Genomic DNA, 24,371 nt, shown 5'->3' with positions numbered 1-24,371 from the left:
ATATTACTTTACCCTTAATTTGTTAAGTAATAAGGAAATTATAATTTTTTAGAGTAAAGATAACTTATTGCTATTAGACTTGAAATTTAGACCCAGGATTTCTGAAATAAAATCAAATATTCAAACTATTCCTACACTTAAATATTATTTTCTACAAAAAATTCACACAAAGTAAACATGAAGTTATTATACCTCTAAAGAGAGTCAATATATTTCCATAAAAAACTCATAAAACTCATAAAGATACTATTCTTAGGACATCTTTTATATATATATTATATATTTTTATATATCTATATATTTATATAAATCTAAAATTTCTGGAGTAATTTTGACTTTGGGGATAGAGCATGTAACTATAAAGATTGTCAGAAACAGTAATCAACTGCTATTGTAACATCGCATCCCATCCATTTCACTCTCCACTACCATGATTTCCTTTAGTGGACCTCTCCACTCTCAGGTTAGACATATAACTATAGCCTGGCCAATCAACTTTAACCATCACTGTTGCAACATGGGTAGTTAAACATTGGACACATAATACAAATTATTTAAAGAGACACAATTCCTACCCTTTTTCTGGGACTGTTTGAAAATCTTCCTTATGGGGTTACTGACATGCTTTATAAAATAATACAAGATAATGTAGTAAGTAGTAAGAAGAAGTAAATGTGGGTCTACCTTAGAACTGAGTTTTCAAGTATCCTTGAAGTGACATTGTTGCAAAATTCTGAATACAAAAACCAGAGCTGAAACCATAAGCAAAGAGAATGGTAAGTGAAATATTTAAAAATAAATTACAAGGGTGCCTGGATGGGTTAGCAGTAGAGCATGTGACTCTTGATCTCAAGATTGTGAGTTCAAGCCTCATAATGAATGTAGAACTTACTTAAAAGCTTGCTTATTTCAAAGAGCATGTGACTTAATTTGGGGGTTAAGAGTTTGAGCCCCACACTTACATAGATTTTTAAAATATATTTAAATAAGTTACAATGAGAAGAATTAACTATTTGGCATGAGAAAAAAAGTGGCCTTTGGGAATCATCTTTTACATGCTGATGAGCAAATCATCTCTGAATTTCTATCAACTTTAAATTCCTCTTTTTGTTGTTGCTGTTGTTGTTGTTAACCAATGCAAAACAAACTAGACATCTCATAGATTACTTTGCCTATTCCTTACTTGGAATGTTAGGATACTCCAAGATTATGTTGAACTGAGAAGAATTTATTACCTTTAACTTTGAGGCAGTGCAGTTATGTTTGGCAAGCTGTAAATCACCGATGTCAGTAATAAAAAAATCCATTTTTAATTTTCCTGACCAATAGCATTTAAAAGAATTCTATGGTGATTGGTCAGGATTCTCTCTACAGGAAAACTGACCAGACCTTATTATTCTCACCTCCTTCATGAGGAAGTATTTCCTTCAGCCCTGAAAATCCTTCTGTCTCATCTTTATATTCTTTAAGATTGTAGCATGACCAAAATGTAAGTCACAGATTTACAGTTTACCCTCATTGGAAGTGTAGATATACTTCATTCTTTTAACTGAAAATAGTGCAATAAATCAAACCATGCCTAACTAACCTCCCTACTACTTTTTCTTTTTCTTAATATAACAGTAACAAAGCAGGTTAGGGCAGAGATTGTACAGAGTTGGGGGAATATTAACTATTCAAAGTACTTCAAAAATTACCATCAGGGAAGTCAGTGAATTTCTATGTAAAGGGACAGCACCAAGTTCTGTTCTGTTTTCTTTACCATCTTAGGTAAAAACGATGATTTGAGCCCCTGATAATAAACACTTTTTTAACAATAAGCAAAGTCTTTGACATAAATATATATACATAGAAAAGTCAATGTGTTACACTGGCATGCAAAAACAATGGTCTTTACCAAAGGCACTACCAAGAATCTCAAATGATGCATCTATGCACAGAATAGAAATTAATTTTTCCTCTAGTTAAAATTTTTTGGCCAGAAAACATTCCTACCATTTTAGTGATTTTAGAAGACTTCAGAAGATGACATTGGCATGTCTATAAATAGATAAAAGTGAAGAACTTCCTGCATTGAAAGATGTCATTAATTCCAACCAACTACAGTAACTGAATTAAATGCTAATCCCCATGGTCTTTCTCAAAATTCTAAAAAAAAAATCAAAAGTTTTATTGTACATCACTCAGCATCAGGAAAATACAAATCAACATCACAATTCAATACCACCTCACACCAGTCAGAATGGCTAAAATTAATTAGGCAGGAAACAACATATGTTGGCAAGGATGCAGAGAAAGGGGAACCCTCCTGCACTATTGGTGGGAATGTAAGCTGGTACAGCTACTCTGGAAAACAGTATGGAGGTTCCTCAAAAAGTTGAAAATAGAGTTATCCTATGACCTGCAATTGCAGTACTGGGTATTTACCCCAAAGATACAAATGTAGTGGTCCTAAGCGTACCTTCATCCCAATGTGGAAAGCAGCAATGTCCATAATAGCCAAACCATGGAAAGATACCAGATGTCCAACAGATGAATGGCTAAAGTAGCTGTGGTATATATACAATGGAATATGACTCGGCTATCAAAAAGAATGAAGTCTTAGAACTAGAGGCTATTATGCTAAACAAAGTAAGTCCATCAGAGAAAGTCAATTATCATATGATCTCACTGGTATGTGGAATTTAAGAAACAAGGCAGAGAATCATAGGGGAAAAAAGGAAAAAATGAAAAAAGACAAAACCAGAGGGGAGGTGGGTGGTGGGATGGGGTAACTGGGTGATGGACATTGGAGAAAGTATGTGTTGTCATGAGCACTAGATATTATATAAGACTGATGAATCATAGATCTGTACCTCTGAAACAAATAATACATTATATGTCAGCTAATCAAATTAAATTAATTAATTAATTAAAAGTTTTACTGTACAGAAAAGGTGTATAGTAATATCACATTCTTCCCAATATTTTTGGAAACACAATAATATCTAATAATACAATTTTCATAAGATAATATTTTTCACAAGTCAAATTTCAGAGTAATAGCTAGAAGTAAAAATTAAATATTTCTCCCCATATGTACTTGGGTACCTTTGTAAGATCTAACTGCATTTCATTCTATTTATTTTCAAACTTATACTCTATAGGGTACATACATTGCCTTTATATTAACTATATAAATAAAAATATATAACCAATTTTCACTGCATGCTTATCAAATAACTGGCACCATCATAAGCACTAGAGTTATAGCAGAGCACAATATAGACAAAAATACCTGAGTTTATTGGGCTTTCATTTTACTTAACGAGAGGAGTGAAACTATAGATAAAAGGTATTAAATAAATAAAATAAACATGAAGACACTGAAATGGTAGAAACTATAATTTTTAAAACTCATAGGTTCACTTTGTAAGATAAGAAATTGTGGCTCAAATTCTATAATTGACAGCACATTTTGATTTTATTTCTGAATTTCTTTTTTTTTTTTTTTTTAAGAGGGAGAGAGCACAAGTGTGCCTGCGTGATGGGGAGAGAGGGACAAAGGGAGAAGGAGAGAGAGACTCTTAAGCAGTCTCCATACCCAGCATAGAACCTGGCACAGGGCTCCATCTCATGACCCTGAGATCATAATCCTGAGATCATGACATGAGCTGAAGTTGAGAGTCAGATGCTTAACTGACTGAGTCAGCCAGGCACCCTGTATTGCTGATTTTTTTTTTAACTTCATCATTTAAAAGGAAACAAACAAACAAAAAACTTAGAAATAGATCCAAAAAATTGCCTTGATTCTTTTCTTTCTGAATGAGGACTTTATATGGACACCAAAAATAATAACTTTCTTTTAAAGATCATCTTTTATTCATTTGAAAATGAATTTATTTCAGCAACACAGAGAAGAAAACTCAGACTTGACTTTTATAATCCTTGTCTATATTACTATTTGGTGGAGGGGTGAAAAGAGCAGATGTATTGTACAGGAAAGAGAATTAACACATTTTGTTGCATTTATTCAAATAGATTTGCTGTATTTGATACAAAGGATCAGACTTTATCCTGAAATGAAATTCAGGGTCCCTGCTGACATTTCAAGATGTGTTTCTCCAAAATCCACTTTATCATACACAAATGTTTAATATCATTTTCAAATATTTGTCTCCACGGGAGAATTGGAATGATGTCCCCTAAAGAATAAATACCCTTAACTTAACTAGTCATTAGATGTCACTCCTCTTCTAAATGGATACAGTTGAAAGAGGCTTTCTGTTTTCCTTGGCAGTGAAACCAAAGTGCATCCAACAAGGAATAAAAAAGCATTTAAATGAGAACTACAGATGTGTGAACCATTTGGAAAAACAACTTACACTGGGTTAAGTGAAATTTATGAAAGTCTTTTGAACTAGCCAGGAACCATTTAAAAAGTTTACATCATATCAGAAGTACCTTATATTTATCTTTACCACACAGTTGTATATTGCCCTTCACGGTTGCCTTTTGTTTTCCAAGACTAAACTTAGTCCCTGAGAAAATACCAGAAAGTCATTTCTGGAGATGAATGCCTACTCATAGTACAAACAATAAAATGAAAAATACATGTCTTATTCTGTCCTGATCTTATACACATGCATATTTTTAAATTCTCAACATAGAATTATCAGAGTTCAGAATAATAGGGCATTTTTTCATTTTTTGGATGGGCCAGAAAAATCTGTTGGGTCTAGTAACATAAAGCACAGACAACTTAGTTAGGCATGCCAACACTCTGAATTCTTTCTAATAACTCTATTCCTCTTTGTTTTGTAAGTCCCACTGTGAGCCCCACTTTGGCTGTTGGACAAAAGAGGAAGAGCTACCATCCAAAACAGCATTATTATCTAAAACCTGACTAACCTAAGAAGCAAGTTAGAAAATGCCTTATGGGGTCAACATGCTCTTTCATTTGTATTTTGTGGTAATCATATTATGTTGTGAAAATTAAACAGGTAAATGTTAACCCTATAACAGAACAAAGACTGTTAAGGCTAGTCAATGACATCAAGAAGGAAAACAATCAGGCACACTTTTTGTTTTAGATGTGGCTTAATATGCTAGCTAATAAGTACATAAAACTGTTATAATTTGTTTGGTTCTTAATGTTTCTAATCTTTTTTAGGGTCCATGGGATTTTGTTTCATTTGGATTAACTTCTCTTCGTTGTCTAGAACAGATATATTTCAGTTTATATAGGATGAGTTAATAATTCGAAAAGAGAAAACAAGTCATGTCATTAATGCAAAAAATGCTAGATTACCCTCAAATGAAAATATTTGGCAATGGTATAATCTGAATATTGCATTACACTCCTACCAATGAGCAAATAACATTGGCAAATTTCTAGCTCAAACACATTATGTCTACTTTTCAAAAATTGATATATATGCAGATTGAAAGTTATGAGAAACAGAAAAAGGATATTCTAAAAGACAAGAATAATATTTGCAAACAAGTCTTAAATGATAGGCTTGTATCTACTTTCATCATTAAGCCAGGAAAAGTGTTCTATATTTGTAATTTATATTATTTAACAATAGAAAGCTTAAGAAAAAAATCATTAGTTCAGTAGACAAAATGGTAAGTATCCTAGCTTAAAATGAACTTTTTAGGTCACTATAGGTTTAGATAAGTGGGTTTTTTTAAATCATTTAAGTTCAATTAGCCAATATCTAATACAGCATTGGTTTTTGATGCAGTATTCAGTGATTCATTAGTTGCATATAACACTCAGTGCTCATATGCTTTTTTAAGACCTAGTTTATGACATTGAACTTGGGACTGCGCAAATATTAAAATACTGTGTTAACATCAATGTCACAATAGTGATTTTGATAATAAAGATTATTAATTAAAGCTCCTGACAGGGAAATTACAATATGTCATATGACTTGCTTCAAACACAGATTAAGAATTAAAAGGAGAGAATGGAATTTTGTTTACCAGAGTTTTTACTCACTTATCTAGTATTTCTCAGAGTAGCAGAGGTGTCACTTTTTCTTTTTAATTGAGTATGGAAGCATTTTTAACTTTCCTTGGGAAAGTGGAAAGAAGTATTGAAGATTTATAGTGACTATTTCTTAAAGGCCATCAGGGGTTAGGTGCACTTTGCTGAACTCCGTATGATTTGCCAAGTTTTGTTTCACCTGCTGTTTTGCTTCCTAATTTCTCAAGGAATAGGAAGAACATCTCTTCGTTGCCTTACTTCTTGGTGGTAAATGTTTGCTTCTTTTCTTTGAGAATTTATTAGGTTGTTTTATATTTATTTTAACTCTTAAGCAAGCAAAAGATCAATGATCAAAATATCAAAAGGAGAATGTAAAAACTCATAGATTTTTGGTAGTCAAGCAACAGTAGTGGAGCTCCTGGGTGGCTCAGTCACTTGAGGGTCTGACTCTTGGTTTCAGCTCAGGTCATGATGGCCAGGTCCAGAGATTGAGCCTAGCCTCAGGTGCTGCAATCAGCAGGGAGTCTGATTGAGATTCTCTCTCTCCCTCAGCCTTTCCCCTACTCCCTTATACACTCCCTCTCTCTTTCAAATAAGTAAATAAATAAATAAATAGAATTTTAAAAAATAAAAACAATAGAAGCAATGATATATAGTATATATATTTAATATAGTATAGTAACTATAATATAGTAATATAGTAATAGTAATAATATAGTAATATATATAGTAATAGTAACTAACATTTAATGAAAAGTTACTATATACCAGGCACTTGATGAGTGTTCTGGTAACATGCTGAATTCTCCCAACAAAATTATAAGGAAAATTTCCTCCATTTTATAGATGAGAAAACTGAGGCACTGAAAAGCTAAACAGCTTACCCAGAGTCACTATTAAATACTTTTTATAGGGGTGCCTGGGTGGCTTAGTTGGTGAGGTGTTTGTTTCTGGCTCAGGTCATGATATCAGGGCCCTGAGACTAAGCCCTGCATCAGGTTCCCTGCTCAGTGGGGAGTCTGCTTCTCCCTCTCCTTCTGTCCCTCTCTCCCCTTCTCAGTTGTGCTCTGTCCTCTCTTTTGTGCTCTCTCTTGCAAATAAATAAGTAAAATGTTTTAAAAAATATTTTTTACACATAAAAATGTTTAATTATATACTCCTATGCCTACCTAGTTCTTGGGATATGAAAATCTTCATTTAATATTTGTTAAATGAATAAGTTTGTTAATAAATTAATAAATAAAAGCAAATTTTAGAAATCAAGAGATAGATATTATTTGGATTTTTTTTAAAAATGCTGACTTTAGCATTGATGATGAAGTTAAGAAAGGATTAATGAAACACAGGAAAAGAGACCTTGCAATTATGCATTTGATATAATACCATGATAGAAAAGTAGGTATCACAGAGCAAAGAAAAAAGAATTTATTAAATACAACAATAATGGGAAATTTGGATTAATAAAGGTAGAAAGACTACTCCAGCATCACAAGCAAACATGAACTCCTGTTAGATTAAAGACTTAAATGCCAAAGTTAAAGCTATAAAATTAATGGAAGAAAGCATGAAAATATGAAAGAATACCTACATGATAGGAAAATACTTCATAATGAAAATTTCTAAAACATAAACCATGAGATTAAACATTTGATAGATTAAATTATATTAAATTTAACTTTTTTTTCTTTTTGGAGAAAGTAATCACTATCTACATACCCATCAACTTTTGCCCTCTCATGCAGATAGACCGGACAACTGTATCTTATTTTGGTTAACAGGCTATATGTAAAAGTGATCAAAAGTGGCAGGTTTTACTTCCGGTTAAAGATACTTAGGAAAAACTATGGTTAAACCATGCTCTCTATGTCCCTTCCTCTGTATGAGTAAAGGCCATATTTGAAATGGCAGTGCCAACAGATGGAAACTTTTAGATCCTTAAGTCCCAAGTCCCCAGTCTGAAGGGACTCATAGAGACTGACCAGAACTGCAACAAACTTTAGATGATGTTTTATGTGTTAAGGCACTTAGATTTTGAAGATGTTTTTTATACAGTATAGCCTAGTCTATCTTGACTGTTCTACTCAACAAAAGACACCAACCATAACCAAAGGCCAGAAGAAGATAATATCATGTCTGAAACCAAAATAATAATCAGAATCTAAAATGAACTCCTACAAATCAACAAGAGAGATATCTGAAATCTAACCAATAAACAGGAATATATAATTCAAAACAGAGAATCACAAATGACTAATAAATATTTGATGCTCTAATTCACTATGAAGCTTGTCATTGTGAATTTTAAAAAGAAAATGCTGAAAATAGAAAAAAAATGGATAATATCAAGTGTTATTGAGGACAGGGAAATATTGAAGATATCATACACTTCTACTGAGAGTTTAAATAGTTGCAGCCATTATTGAAAGCACTCTTGCAGAACTTAGTAAAAATAGCTATGTATATAACTCCAGACCTAGAAATTTCACTCTTGGGATTATATTCCCACTCAGTTCCATAATTCGTTCTCATTTATTTGTAGTAAAAGATGTCTGGGTAAAAGAGATAATTAAAATGTAATGGACTAGATCATAGAATATAATGTAGCAGTCAGAAGTAAAAACTCCATGTACATATAGCAACACAGATTACAAAAACATAATACTGTATGAAAAAGAGAAAAAATTTAGATTCATATATCAACATTTATGGAATTCTAAAATACATGTCCCCAATACAAACTGCATTGAATACCAAGATATTTGTGTATTTAAAGACAAATATCAAACATAATGGAGAGTCACCTTTGTGAGAGGAAGCAATGGAAGAACAGCATGAAGATGAAAGAAAATAAAATGAAATAAGTGTGATTTCTTGACACAGATAAATATGATAATGGGGTATGAGCTGGAATATACGGTTAATTCAACATTCTGCGAGTAAGGGCAAAGAGAAAAGAGAGAAAAAAATAGAACACTAGGAAAATGAGAGTACTAGGAAAAGTTTAGAAATTCCCAACTGTGACCTTCATTAAAACTTTAGATTTTTAGGCTAATGGAAATGATATGAAAATGAAGTCATTAAAACAAAACCAAAGAGATAAACAAAAAAACCTTATTTGACCCACATGTTTAGTTTAGAACCTGAAGCACAAAAACAGTTACTTATAACTCCCTGTAATTCTACTCAGTATCTCTATTGAACTACCCTCCCACATTATTAAAAGCCATGAAGAAGTATTTCTGTACTTTGAAATGTTCCTCTTCTTTCTTGTATAATCATGGAGCACCAAGAGAGAATTAAAAAAAATGTTTTTAATGCCATACAAGTTAGACTGGTATTAAATATAGCTTTCTTTGGCAAGGCTTGTTTGTAGACTTTCCTTTCTTAAATATGTTTATTAAAACAGAAGTAAAATAATAAGCTAATCCTGGTAAGTCCACCACACAAAATAAACTAGCTTGCATGGTGACATAAGTAAATACAGTATAAGACAGTAAGTGGAGGGCATGTGGGTGGCTCAGTGGGTTAAAGCCTCTGCCTTCGGCTCAGGTCATGATCTCAAGGTCCTGGGATGGAGCCCCGCATCAGGCTCTCTGCTCGGTGGGGAGTCTGCTACTCCTTCTCTCTGTGCCTGCTGCTCTGCCTACTTGTGATCTCTGTCTGTCAGATAAATAAATAAAATCTTAAAAAAAAAAAAAAGACAGCAGGTGGATATAATTTTATTTGGACATTCAGGAAAATAATCACCACAGGAAGCACAGCTGGAATTGGGGTCCAAGTTTATAAATCCTTGGGTTTTTCTAAGAGTATCTAATCATTCAGATTCTCAAATGGTTTGCATACTAAGTGAAAACAAAGGACAAGTCCATATTTTGTAACTTCTTGAGGATCTAACATTTCTTGTCTATTGCAGTAAATGTATGACAATTTTTTGAACAATACACAATGAGTTTTGTGATAATGGCCACTGACAAAAGCTTTTATTCCAAACAATTTGCTAATTTTCAAAGGAGCCTTTTGAGCACGAAACTACATTCCACCCTTTCTTTTCAGCTTTGGGTCAAGAAAAGGTCTCTTTATGGGAGCTATTGTTGATTATATGCTAACATTCACAGGAAACAGACTTTGGTTATTTTAGGATCAAGATGACAGCTATATGAAATGATAATGTTGCTATATTGGGAAATGTAATTAAACTGCCTTTCTGTATTGAATGATAATTGCAATGAGACTGCTTGGTGAAAATCTGATGATGAGACATAGAGGAATTTGAAACACTACTGACTCCAGTCTTATTTAGAAACTGAAAATTTTTAACCAGTCTGGTGGAAAGTATTTAATTCTAAGTATTATGTGAACAACAAGTTAAACAGTATTCTCCCTCTTAAGTCAGCAAACTACTATGACAACTGCCTTTCCCAAGACTAGGGAAGTGTTTCTCTTTGTACAATTACAAACAACACACTAACATTTTGCCCCATGAAATGCTTATTGGCATAAGGCAAGAAATTGGAGTCGTGCTGCTAAATATCACCCAAGAAGGACCTAAGCAGCAAGGGAAATAAGAGAAAAAAAAAAAAAACACACGCACAATTAGAACTACATGAAACTAGAAAGCTTTTGTTCAGTGAAAAAAACATAAACAAAACAAAAAGGCAATCTACTGAATGGAAGAAGATATTTGCAAATTATATATCTGATAAGGGATTAATATCCAAGTTACAAACAACTCATATAACTCAACACCAAAAAACCAAATGATCCAGGAGCTGAGTAGATACATTTTTTCCCAAGGAAGATATACAGATGCAAACATACACACAAAAAGATGCTCAACATCACTGATCATTACAGAAATGCAAATCAAAACCACAACAAGCTATCACCTTACACCAGTCAGAATGACTAGTATCAAGAAGACAAGAAATAAGAAGGGTTGGCAAGGATGTGAAAAAAGGTAAACCCTGTGCAGTGTTGGTGAGAATTAAGTACAGCCACTATGGAAAACAGTATGGATCTTGCCCCCCGAAAAACTAAAAAGAGAAATACCATATGACCCAGTAATTCCATGTCTGGGTATTTACCTTGGGAGGGGGGAGAAATACTAATTTGAAAATATATATGGACCCCTATATTTATTGCAGCCTTATTTACAATAATCAAATACGGAAGCAACCTCAGTGTCCCTCATTAGACAAATGTACAAAGATGATGTGAGAGGGTGTGTGTGTGTGTGTGTAGGTGTGATGGAATATTACTCAGCCATAAAAAAGAATGTAATCTTGCCATTTTTGACAGTATGAACAGACCTAGAGAGTATTATCCTAAGCAAAATAAGTCGGACAGAAAATGACAAATACTATATAATTTTACTTATATGTATAATCTAAAAACAAAACAAATGAACAAACAAAATAAAACAGACTCACAAATACAGAGAACAAACTGGTGGTTGCCTGAGGGGCCTGGTTGAAGGAATAAAAGGGCAAAAATTTTTATCAGGAGATATATATATACCTATTTATATGTATGTAGATATATAGGGATATAGGGATAATACAAGGATTACAAAAATTGTACAGGAAATATAGATGTATAGCTTTATAAAATTTATATATCTGTATCATCCAGTATAAAAACTGTAAAATGAAATACATATACAAAATAAGATCTAGTGATAGACATATGAAATATATATAAAAATCATTTTGTAGGGCGCCTGGGTGGCTCAGTGAGTTAAGCCTCTGCCTTTGGCTCAGGTCATGATCCCAGGGTCCTGGGATTAAGCCCTGCCTCGGGCTCTCTGCTCAGCAGGGAGCCTGCTTCCCTCTCTTCCTCTGCCTGCCCCTCTGCCTGCTTATGATCTCTGTCTGTCAAATAAATAAATGAAATCATTTAAAAAATCATTTTGTAGGTTTTATTTGTATAAGAATATACATATAAACACACACACATGTATACACATGTATATCTTTTTCATCACCATTGAATCAAAATGCATGTTTTTGCTCTGAAAATTTAGGTATTACTCAATTTATCCTGGCAGTCAGGTCCTGTTTCTTTCTCAGGATTCTGATAATCTATAAAAACTGGATTATCTCCCTCGTTTCCATAACTATCATCTTTTTAAATTATTTTCTTCTCTTTTATTCCTTAAGAACTTGTGTAATTATTCCTCCACATCACTGATATAATTTTCTGGGATATAATGTTATACTTTCTCTCTTGGTACTACTAATGCACATTTTAATTTGCTACTGTGTTTTTAGTCACCCTTTTTCTCATTCTATTGACTCTTTCAATGTCACTCTGGATCTCAATATGGCAGTTGCATTTTCAACTCATTTTTTTTCCTGTTATGTAATGAAGTTTTTATAATTTATTTTATTGAAGACAGCATATGTACTTAAAATATTTGGGGTTTGGGGTTTTTTTGTAGAAATCCTTTCATATATATAACAACTTCTGCCAGCTTAGGTCAATAATTTACTTTTTACTGTGGTTGTTGCATAAACAACTTTTTCCCCCGATCTATCTTTGAAAAAAAGATTACCTATAAAATGCATCCAATGTTTAAACCCCTAACAGGTGTGTGTTTAATCCCCTTGAGCCACATCACAACCAAATGAAACACCCTTGTATATGTTCATTTTTTTTTTTAAGATTTTATTTATTAGTTTGACCGACAGGGATCACAAGTAGGCAGAGAGGCAGACAGAGAGAGAGAGGAAAGGAGGAAAGGTCCTTGGTTTTTTTTTTTTTTTTTCTTAAATAAAAATACTTATTTATTTATTTATTTATTTATTAGACAGAGATCACAAGTAGGCAGAGAAACAGGCAGAGAGAGAGGGGGAAGCAGGCTCCCTGCTAAGCAGAGAGCCCAATGCGGGGCTCCTGCCCAGGATCCTGGGATCATGACCTGAGCCAAAGGCAGAGGCTTAACCCACTGAGACACCCAGGTGCCCCCTCCCCGCCCTTACATATATTCTTGTTCTAGAAGATGTCTGTCACTATAGCGTGCTTGGTCTGGACAGACATTTCCTTCTGCCACTATTTCCTAGTCCTCTGTCGAGGGCAGATGCTCCAGGGGCCTGGAGATCCGTCAACCACAGAGCATTGCAAAATGGCGCCTGGCAATTTGCCAGAAGGTGTGTCTAGAGTGACTGATCGTAAACAAGAAGTACTACCTATTGGCTGTTGAACTATTGCTATGCTGTGGGTACTTGGTAACAAGCTTAAGATTGGTGGATGCATATCGCTGTCTATGCTGATTGGCTTAGCTCCCCTATATAAGCGATGGCCATATGAAATAAAGGGCTTTTTTGAAACCCAACCGGATGGAGGGTCGTTATTATCGCTGCTGGACGGCGATAGTCCTCAGAATTTAAAGATGTGTATTTCTGCATAGGTAATTTGGATTAAGTTATAGCTCCTCTCTAGAAATGGTACAATAATATACTAATTGTCAGAGTATACAGCTGCTCCAATTCTTTTTGTAAACCATTGCCTAACCTCAAATCCAGGGTGTTCTAATTATCTTTTTTAAACCTATGGATATGTCCCCAAAGTTTTAGGAAAGGATACAGGATCTCAAAGTTTTTTATTTTATTCTATATTTTATCAGTGAGAATTTTTAATAGAATAGAATATCTCATTTTTAAAATAATACTGGTTCTTTCATAGTTAGTCTAAAAAAACTAGAGAAAGAGCCACTTTGTCAGCAAAGGTGAGGTATCATAAAATGTGACCAACATATTTCCAAAAGCTAAAATAGAAATTCACTCATCCTTCAAGTTTCCCAAAGTCATTCTTTGATTTTAAACAATGAATAGTTCTTTGTCTAAGAGAAACAGTATTATTAAATTATCTCCAGTAATTTAAAAGGAAGACTATCTGAGTTGCAGGAAGTCCAGAGTAAAATAAAATCATATGAAGCAAACTAAACATCTTATAAATACCATATGTGTAGACTCTTTGACAATGGCTTTTGTTGGTTTAGTATGAAAGTAATAGAACAGGAGCTTGTATCATTATCTTAACAGAAAAAGTGCAACAGTTCGCAGAATTAGAGATTCCATTTTTTAAATACTACACTTCACCAAAAAAATATGCTCATGTTATGTTTTAATGATAACATGGTTTTAATAGTAAGAGACCTGGCCAAGATGTTCATGTTGGTGTTGGGTTTTTGTTTCCAAGCATATTGAAAATCCCTTTACCTGTCCGTTTTACTTGAAGTTTAGCCCTTAGTGTATCCCTGTACCAGTTAACAACAGTGAGTATGAGACAGATAAAAAAGAAGTATCTTTCATCTGTGTATAAGTTAATGAATCACATTTTCTCCAATGTAGAGAAACTCAGCATTGAGACTCTGGAGGTAAACTGTATTTTATATCTTGAGTTGTGAATATTTTTAATGTCCATATTCATTATCAGCCCTAAGACAGTTGTTAAAGTTTGACAATATGTGTCACTGAAATTCCTCCTTCCTCAACTCTTTCTGAGCTCTTCTATTTTTGTAGCCATACTCCAGAGACTTAGCGTTATAAAATTTCCATTTCCCCAATTCTCTCTTCAGAAAAGCATATGTAACAATTAAGTCAACATTAATATCATAGTCTGAACTACTTCAATGATAATTTTCCGCATTCCCACAACCTTTCTCCAGGGATTTTGGTGAAAGTTAGATGTGTTACATAGGAGAGACTGTGTGATAAAGCAGATCTGGTTTAAGATTTAAACTTTTATTTTAATAGGATGAAATTTACAAATGACTTCAGTTTACCCATCTTCAAATTATAAATTTAATAATTTCCATATTTATTGTTTTGAAAATTAAATGATGAAACAATGTAAGGGGAATAATTTATTATTTAACAGATACTCAAAATTATTTATTTTTAAATGACTTATAATTTTAGAACTAGAAAACATGAAATGAGAATATCTGAGGAAAGTAGGCAATTATAAAATATGCTTTTGTGTAGAGGCACCCTCACTTTTAAAAACTGGTAATCAGGGGACACCTGGGTGCCTCAGTCAGTTGGATGTCTGACTCTTGATTTTATCTGGGGTCATGATCTCAGAACTGTGGGATCAAGCCCTGTGTTGGGCTCTGCACTCAGCACAGTCAGCTCACCCTCTGTGCCTCCCCCCACTTGCACTGTCTCTCTCTCTCTCTCAAATACATAAATAAATAAAATCTTTAAAAACTGGTAATCATAAGCAATTAACTCCTCCCACTAAAGATAAGTGACAAAAATTTATCAGTTTAGGAGTTATTCTTTTCTTAATTAATTAGATATTATATAATAAAACTATGACATCATATTACAAATTGTTCACAAGCAGATGTTGCATTGAACAAGATCAGCAGTTTTAAAATATATAAATATGAAATATTGTGTATAATCACTTATATAAAACAGATAAGAATACAGCTGGGTAGTTTGGGATGTTTCACTATTAGATCACCATATGGCCCATGAGTTCCTTTCATGGAAAACATTTCTAGCCTTCCATATAAAATAGTAGAAAACAACAGGAGTGGATAATAGGGTGGGGGAAAAACACAAATAACTATATATTTGACATATTCTGGATCTTGTTTTCTCAGGTCATCATTTTCTTCTTTATCACTACAATAATTATAAATAATTAAAAACAATAACAACAACCAAACAGTAGGCCTTAAATACTTTATTTCTAGTTATCAGAAAACTCTGCAAAGCAACCAATATTACAAACTTAATTATTATTATTGAAGAGATATGATCACTGCAAGTTTTATCCAAGCCACCATTTACAAGTTATTACAATAGATACAAGCATATATTTTGTGATCTGCATTGTTTCTTATACAGTGGAATAATTTTATCAACTTTCAGACACTTGAAATATTTAATTCCTCAGCATTTCCTATAAAAGCATAACTCTTCAAAAATGTTTATATTGCTACTTTTTCACCTTTCAGTTCTAGGCATTATATACACCAGTGGTGCTCAAACATTTTCATTTCAGGATCCCACTCTAGAAATTTAAGGAGGCACCCCCAAAACCTCTTCTTTATAAGGGTTATATCTACTTATATTTACCATAGTACAAATAAAAACTCGGAAACTTTTTTTTTTTTGGTGGGTAGCAAAGCAAAGTTTATGGAATAATAGTAAAGTGATAGTAAAGTAAAACTTCCTGAAGAGGAAGGGAACCTGAGACAGTTGCCCAAAAACTTGGAAACTTTTAAAAAACTATTCAATTTTAAAATAACTCCCCAAAATGTTATAAATAAGCATAAATAAGATATTTATATACAAATAACTGGTTTTGGGGGCTCCTGGGTGGCTCAGTGGGTTAAAGCCTCTGGCTCAGATCATGATCCCAGGGTCCTGGGATCGAGCTCCACATCGGGCTCTCTGCTCAGCAGGAAGCCTGCTTCCTCCTCTCTCTCTGCCTGCTTCTCTGCCTACTTGTGATCTCTCTCTGTCAAATGAATAAATAAAATCTTTAAAAAAAATAAAAATAACTGTTTTTTGCCAAACAAAAGTCTCTACAGAGAGGAATGGTGTTGTTTTATATTTTTGCAAATCTGCAGATAAGTGGATTTTTATATCTACTTTCCTCATTCAGTCATACATTGTTTTGGTCAAAATATATAAAGAAAATCCAGCCTCACATAGTATGTACTTAGAAGAGAGAGGAATTGTTATCAAATAATTGTGGATATTTTTATTTATTTATAGTCAATCAAAGTCAAATAATGACAGTTTCTTAACAGCTACAATGCAGAATCTAAACCATATCAATGAACTTCTACACTGAAGTCTGCAGTCTTTCACCTTGAATGGACATCTTATCTATATGCACAGGTGATTTTGTAACATGCATGCATCACTCATTTGGAAATACTGCTTCGCTATCTTATGTAGGCTATCCAATGTTGACACATTTTCTTCATTTAATATAAAAAATTCACATTCACAAATACTACAGTGATCTCACCAGAAACGTCTTTAAGTATGGGAAGCTATCAAGTCACATAAAAGTATTCCAAAATTTTAATCTTCATTTGAAAGTTAAAATTTCATCATGGAAATAAATACTGTCTGTTGTTTTCCTTCAAATAACGGGCTTACTTCACTTATTTTAAGAAATGTCTGTTAAATACCCAAATATGAATAACCTTGTTCAGCTTTTCTTTTCAGTAAAAATATACTCTGTATAAAAAGTTTAGATCATAACTTAATTGTCTAAGTACTTTTTCTCATGTTCTATGGATGGACAGTTGGATATGGTATGATGAAGTCGGTGCAGCCACAGGAGTAAATGGGAATGGGGCATGGAAGGAAGAAGTTTATTATATCCATATAGCTCAGAGAGGGACACTGAATGCCATGCAAAGACACCAGAGTAAGACACCAGAGTAGTCAGCAGGCAGGAGGGCAGAAGTAAGGGGAAAGCTTAGGTGTGGGAGGCTGCAATAAGGCTTGAGACAAGGACCAAACCAGGCGCTGACTTGTGCCTCCTTTAAAGTCTGAATAACCTAACCAAAGGTTTAAGATGGGAAAGGTTGAGTAGCACTGAGAAAGGTCTGTGCTGTGTGTTGTGTGCTCGCCTACGTGACTTCCCACATGCTTGCTAAACAAATGGGAACAATTTGGTTGGGGTCAAAAGTTCGTTGCTGGTCCTTGCTGCCCTAGTACAGCCCATAAATTACTTTCAGGTTTGCTGTATCAATACAGAACACCTGTACTGGCCTTAGTGCTTTGAATAAACTTAGCACTGTTGGACATCCTCCTCAGTGCTCCTCCTGCCCCCATCTCTTTGTCTCTTAAGTTCTTTTCACCATCCTCTTACCCTAGTCAATTTGTGGCGCCGGCCGCGACACTTAGGCCAAAGCATTTACTGGAGCTTTCATGGCAAAGGCAAGGCAAGGCAAGTTTAGAACTGGCTAGTTTGAATTATGGCAGACTCTAAGCTATAGGTATTTCTAGTACTTGCTTACCTGGTATCTGGACCTGGAATGATTATGGAAGAGAAATATTGCTTTCTGGGGTGTACAGGCCAGATATAGGAGAAGAACTCTCAATTGGTTAGGTTGCACATAAAAGGCTTGATCCTGGCAGAGTCCTGCTACCTCTGGAGATCAGTCTCTTCTCTCTTCAGTCAGAAAGGTGGGTTTTTTTGTTTTGTTTTGTTTTTTTGTTTTTTTTGGTTTTTTTTTTGTCTTTGCTTTTTTTTAAAATATTTTATTTATTTATTTGAGAGAGAACCCAAGCAGGAGCAGCAGAGAGGGGCAGAGGGAAAAGCAGACTCCCCGCTGAGCAAGGGGCCCAGGAGCATCTTTTTGTTAGTTTGCTCTCTTATTTTTTTGGAGTATATACTCCAGTTGTTTCCCAAAAATAGAGGCAAGTAATAAAAAAGTTTTAGTTCTTGTAAGTCTACAAATTTTGAGATATATCTCACAAACAAATGTTAGTTTTTCAAGCTACAGAATTCTAGATTGAAAATACCTTTCTCGGAACTTGGGAAGTATTTCTCTCCTGTCACCTACTTCTCAGATTTGTTTTAACAGATTCTAATGCTATTTTGATTCGTGAGTCTTCCCTTGTTACATACAACCTTTGGGGATTTTCTTTTTGTTCCTAATTATGGGAAGTATTATGATAATGTGTTTGGTAAGGGTCTTCTAGTTTCCATTTTGCTGAGAACTCAGGATGCATGTCAGTCCTGGGAAATATTCTTAAATCTTTTTGTTGATTTCACTTTCCCTATTCTATTATTGTTCTGAAACTACTATTATGTTGATATTGGATCACCTGGAATAGTACTGTAATTTTACTGTGTTTTTCTCTCTGATATTTCTTTTATCATTTTCTTCTCCTTTTCCTTAAAACTGCTCTATTTTAACTTCAACATTTCTATTGATATATTTGTGTATGCTATCCTATTTGTAATATCCAAGAGCTCTCCTAAATTCTTTCAATGATCTACTTAAAAGTGTCTTCTTTTTTCTCTTATGGTAAAACTGTCCTGCCATACTGCTCAGAATATTGTTGTTGTTTTTTATTCTTCTTTCATGCTCTCTATTTCTTCTATATAACTGGTTATTATCTATAACTTTTAGCCTCTATCTTTTTATTACCTACTATCCTTTATATAGTTACTCTCCATTAATATCATGGGCTAAAAAAAGATTGGTTTTTTTTTGTACAGGCCAGATATAGGAGAAGAACTCTCAATTGGTTAGGTTGCACATAAAAGGCTTGAGGTCAATGGAAACATTGACCTCAGTTCCCTCCAGAAACCCTTATAAAGAATTTTTTTTAATAGACAGAAAAACACAAAGACAAAGAGAATACACAGTAGCCATTGACTTAGAAGAGAGAGAACAGATCAATGAAGGATAAGTAATTTATCAGATGTTAAAGTTATAAACTAAAAACAGTGTGGTTAACCAGAAAGCTTTACAGTAGGATAACATAGTTGAGGCAGGTTTTCAAGGAACTTCTGTTGTATATCTTCAGTTCTTTTCTTTTCTTTTTTTTTTTTTTCTTCAGTTCTTTTCTTTGGGCTTTCAAAAGTTTTCCCCAATTGCCTATCTGCAGGGTATAATTTGGCTGCTAGTAATCTTTGAGCCAGATATAGTAAGAAATAAAAGATCTCAGTGTTCAGTATGTAAACAATCACTTAATCTCCCAACTTTCCATACCGCACATCCAGCCTCCATTGTAACTAGTATCTCTCAATATGCAGGTTCTCTCTTTGGCAATCTACTGAGAATAACCTGTATTCTTCATCCTGGATAGGTTAGGATAAGCCACCCTCTAGATGAGCAGAGCATGGAAGGATCTGGAACATAACTTCTACTAGGTCAGTAGGTCTTCAGTGTCATTTAGCTTTCTGGTTTACCACACTGTTTTTAGTTTATAACTTTAACATCTGATAAATTACTTATCCTTCATTGATCTGTTCTCTCTCTTCTAAGTCAATGGCTACTGTGTATTCTCTTTGTCTTTGTGTTTTTCTGTCTATTAAAAAAAAAAATTCTTTATAAGGGTTTCTGGAGGGAACTGAGGTCAATGTTTCCATTAAATCTACCATGTTATCCAGTAGTTAGTTTGCTACCAACAGTTAATACAAACAATTTATATTGCTATGTGCATATGCATGCACTTAGATGATTTTTTTTAAAGATTTTATTTATTTATTTGACAGACAGAGATAACAAGTAGGCAGAGAGGCAGGCAGAGAGAGTGGAGGAAGCTGGCTCACTGCTGAGCAAAGAGTCTGATGTGGAGCTCGATTCCAGGACCCTGGGATCATGACCTGAGCTGAAAGCAGAGGCTTAACCCACTGAGCCACCCCAGGCACCCCCACTTAGGTGATTTTTACTACAGCATACACATAGAAGAATGCATAAATCATAATGTAATGAACATAACCAAAGAGCTAGCACATTACTTGCACACAGCAGCATTTTTCATATCCTCAACTCAGAAGTCACCATTATTCTAATAAACCATAAACTCATGTTGCTTATTTTTGAACTTTATATAACTGGCTTCAAACAGTGTATGTTTTATCTCATGCAATTCTTTTTACTCAGTTATTTCTGAGCTATATCATTAGCTATAACACAAATTTGTACATTTTTAATTACTGTATAGTATTCCTATCATTAAATTCTGCAGTTGTGGTCCTAATGATGGCTTTTGGAGTTTTTCCAGATGTGGAATAAAACAAGTAATTCTACAAAAACTTATGTTTGTGACTTTTGGTGCACATGAAATTACATTTATTTGGCTATATATCCTTAAATGAAATATCTGCATCATAAGTGGTATGTATTTAAAATACATTTCACTGAGGAGGAGACAAGATGGCAGAGAAGTAGGAGGTGCTGTTTCAACTGGTCCCCTAAAGTAAGCTGATTACCTACCAAAGAACTCTGATCACTGATGAAATCGGCCTGAGATTAGAATTATACGCTTCTGGATCTCTACGGGGACAGAAGATGCCAGTGGACAGGAAAAGCAGAGTAGGAACATCAGACTGATATTGGAAGATAAACAAAAGGGGGAGGGAGCCACCAGAAGTGACCCATTGGAAAGTACTACCCCAATACGGGAGTGCACTGTGATTGGGGACCAGCATTAACTTGGAGTCTGCTTGAAAGCACTCAAAAAGAGCAAAAGATCTTAAGGGGAATTGGTGGAATTGGATGGTTAGGGACAGAGACTTAAGCCCATGGACCCAGGATGGCCACCGCTGGCACAGAACCAGAGAGTGCAGTGAAGAAGCCAGGTCTTGGTCCCTGAGCCACCGGCATGCCTGAGAGCATCTGGGTGGCAGCACCTGTGAAGGATTCTGGTGTGGATACCAGCCGGTGCTCTCTAGAACCACAGCCTTTTGTACTTGGCATGGGTGCTGCGCGACTGAGGTCTGAGTCCCTCTCCACACCCTCCCCTGAGAGAGGTCCATGCAGGCACTAGCCAGTGCTCTCTAGGACTGGGAGATTCTGAACACTCCCAGCCTGGGCCAGCATGAAAATCTCAGTGTGCTCTCTCTGGTTGGGACCTCTCGGCGGTCTTGACCTGCCCAGACAGCCACGGCTAGTATTTCTCATGGTTTTGGGTACAAGCGGGAGTTTCTGTGACCCCAGAGACTGTGACTGGGGACGTGCTCTGCCAGTGGCAGAGGAGGAATTTATGTGCTCTGGAGTACCCAGAGGAGAACAGACTGAGACTTCTCTCTAAGATGGAGGTCTGGGTGCAGTTTGCTTTTCTCGAACCTCCAAAGAACAGCCAAAAACTGCCAAGGGGAGAAAAAAACAAACAAACAAATAAATCTTCAGAGAACACAAGCCTGAAAAAATGGTTTCCTCACAGCAGACCCTTGATGGGGGTAGAAGGACTCAACTCTAGCAAGACTCCCTGAAAAACCATATGGCAGGCCCCTCCCCCAGAAAGCCAGCCCCCCCCCCAAAAAAAACCCAAAAAACAAAAAACCCAAGAGGACAACCACCACTACTTCATAGATAGAATTTTTATTTTTAATTTGTTCCCACTATTCTGGTTCTTTTCATTTTTTTTAAAATATAACCTTTTGACATATTTACCATCACAATGAAATGTTCAGTACATCAAATTCCATAATAATCTTTTTTGATACATATACCTATGCTTTTTCTTTTGCTTTTCTATTTTTTTAATTTATCTTATTTTATTTTTTTTTAATATTCATATAGAGATAAGCTTCAAGATAATCCCCTTCCCCAATCAATGCTATCCCTATATGTAAACCAGTTTTAATCCCCTTTTATCTCAGGAAAGTTGAATCCTTTAACAAAGATATCAAGATACATCCAGGAAGAATCAAAATAACCTTCCTTGCCCACACTGAGAATTCATAACCACCCTCCCATCTTTTTCTTCTGTCAGTGTTTCTGTGTAATTGTTTTTGTTCTGGTAGTACATAAATCTTATGCTTGGGGTTCATTTTGGCTGGGTTCTTTTATTTATTTATTTATTTACTTATTTTTCTTGTCATTTACTTTAATCAGTCTTTTTGTCTATTTTTCTTTGTATACTCTATAAATTTTAACTTTGGGGCCTATTCAGGCTGGGCCTTCTCTTTTCTTTTTTCTTTTTCTCCTGTCTCTCTCTCTCTTTTCTTCTTTTTTCTTCCTTTTTGGTGGGTATTCTCGATTTCTCAGAAGCATTTCAGAGTGCACCTTGCCTGCACCACAGTTGTTACATTCAGTTGCACATCCACCCAGCCATCTCTCACCAAAATGACTAGGAGGAGGAATGCCCATCAGAGGAAAAATTCAGATACTGGGCCCTCTCCATCAGAGCTATTGGATATGGACATAAACAGTATGTTGGAAAGGGAATTCAGGCTAACAATTATCCAGGCAATACCTAGGTTGGAGAAAGCCTTTGATGACAAAATGGAATTGATTAGGGCAGAAATGAAAGCCATGAAGGATGATGTTAACAATGCTCTCAATGAGTTCCAACTGAATCTAAATTCTCTAAAAGCTAGGGTATCTGAGGCAGAAGATAGAATTAGTGAACTAGAGGACAAACTGAAAGAGAAAAAGGATCAGGAGGAAGCCTGGAACAAACAGCTTAGTAGTCATGAAAACAGAATTAGGGAAATAAATGATGCCATGAAATGCTCCAACATCAGAATTATTGGAATCCCTGAGAGGGAGGAGAAAGAAAGAAGACTAGAGGATATAGCTGAACAAATTCTCCAGGAAAAATTTCCCAATCTGGCAAATGGAACCAGTGTTCCTGTTCTAGAGGCAAAAAGGTTTCCCCCAAGATCATAGAATCTAGAAAGACCTTGAGACACCTGATTGTTTAAATGATGAATCATAATTTTAGACAGGAGCTCTTGAAAGCAGCTAGGGGGAAGAGATTCCTTATGCACAGGGAAAAGCCCATCAGAATAATGTCAGACCTGTCCACAGAAACCTGGAAAGCCAGAAAGGGCTGGCAAGATGTATTCAGGGCATTAAATGAGAAGAACATCCAGCCAACAGTACTTTATCCAGCAAGACTGACATTCAAAATGGATGGAGAGATAAAGGGCTTCCAAGATTGGCAAGGTTTAAAAGAGTTATGTGACCACCAAGCTGGCACTGCAAGAAATATTAAGGGGGGGTTCTATAAAAGAGGAAAAAACCCAAGAATATCATTGAACAGAAAAATATGGAGACAATCTATAAAAACAAGGCCTTCACAGGTAACATGATGTCAATAAAAACGTATCTTTCAATAATCATTCTCAATGTGAATGGCCTAAATGTACCCATAAAATGGCACATGGTTGCAGATTGGATAAAACGACAGGACCATCCATATGTTGTCTACAAGAGATCCATTTTGAACCCAACGATACATCGAGACTGAAAGTAAGGGATGGAGAAGCATCTTTCATGCCAATGGGCCTCAAAAGAAGGCTGGGGTAGTGATTCTCATATCAGATAAATTGGATTTTAAATTAAAGACTGTAGTCAGAGATACAGAAGGACACTACATAATTCTTAAAGGGACGATCCACCAAGAAGATCTAACAATTATAAATATTTATGCCCCCAATATGGGAGAAGCCAATTACATAAGAAAACTGTTAATCAAGATAAAGAGTCATATTGATATGAATACATTAATAGTAGGAGATCTTAATATGCCACTCTCAGAAATAGACAGATCCTCGAGGCAGAAAATCAATAAAGAAACAAGAGCATTGAATGACACATTGGACCAGATGGACCTCATAGATATATACAGAACATTCCACCCTACAACAACAGAATACTCATTCTTTCTTGAGTGCGCATGGAAACTTCTCAAGAATAGACCACATACTGGGTCACATATCA

The 24,371-nt window shown here is 35.0% G+C and overlaps 2 long non-coding RNA genes across 2 annotated transcripts in view; one reads left to right on the top strand and one right to left on the bottom strand.

The window, feature by feature from the left end:
* Positions 1-24,371, bottom strand: part of LOC309860476 — a 155,575-nt gene that overhangs the window by 67,476 nt on the left and 63,728 nt on the right. The window contains exon 3 of the long non-coding RNA XR_014309395.1: positions 685-752. This is a non-coding gene — a long non-coding RNA (uncharacterized lncRNA). The remainder of the gene's footprint in view (positions 1-684; positions 753-24,371) is intronic.
* LOC309860480 overlaps positions 13,321-24,371 on the top strand; it is a 39,425-nt gene continuing 28,374 nt past the window's right edge. Inside the window, exon 1 of the long non-coding RNA XR_014309397.1 lies at positions 13,321-13,385. This is a non-coding gene — a long non-coding RNA (uncharacterized lncRNA). The remainder of the gene's footprint in view (positions 13,386-24,371) is intronic.

This window comes from Mustela nivalis (genome assembly GCF_964662115.1).
Source record: "Mustela nivalis genome assembly, chromosome: 2".
Lineage (NCBI taxonomy): Eukaryota > Metazoa > Chordata > Mammalia > Carnivora > Mustelidae > Mustela > Mustela nivalis.
This window is presented reverse-complemented; position numbering and strand designations above follow the sequence as displayed.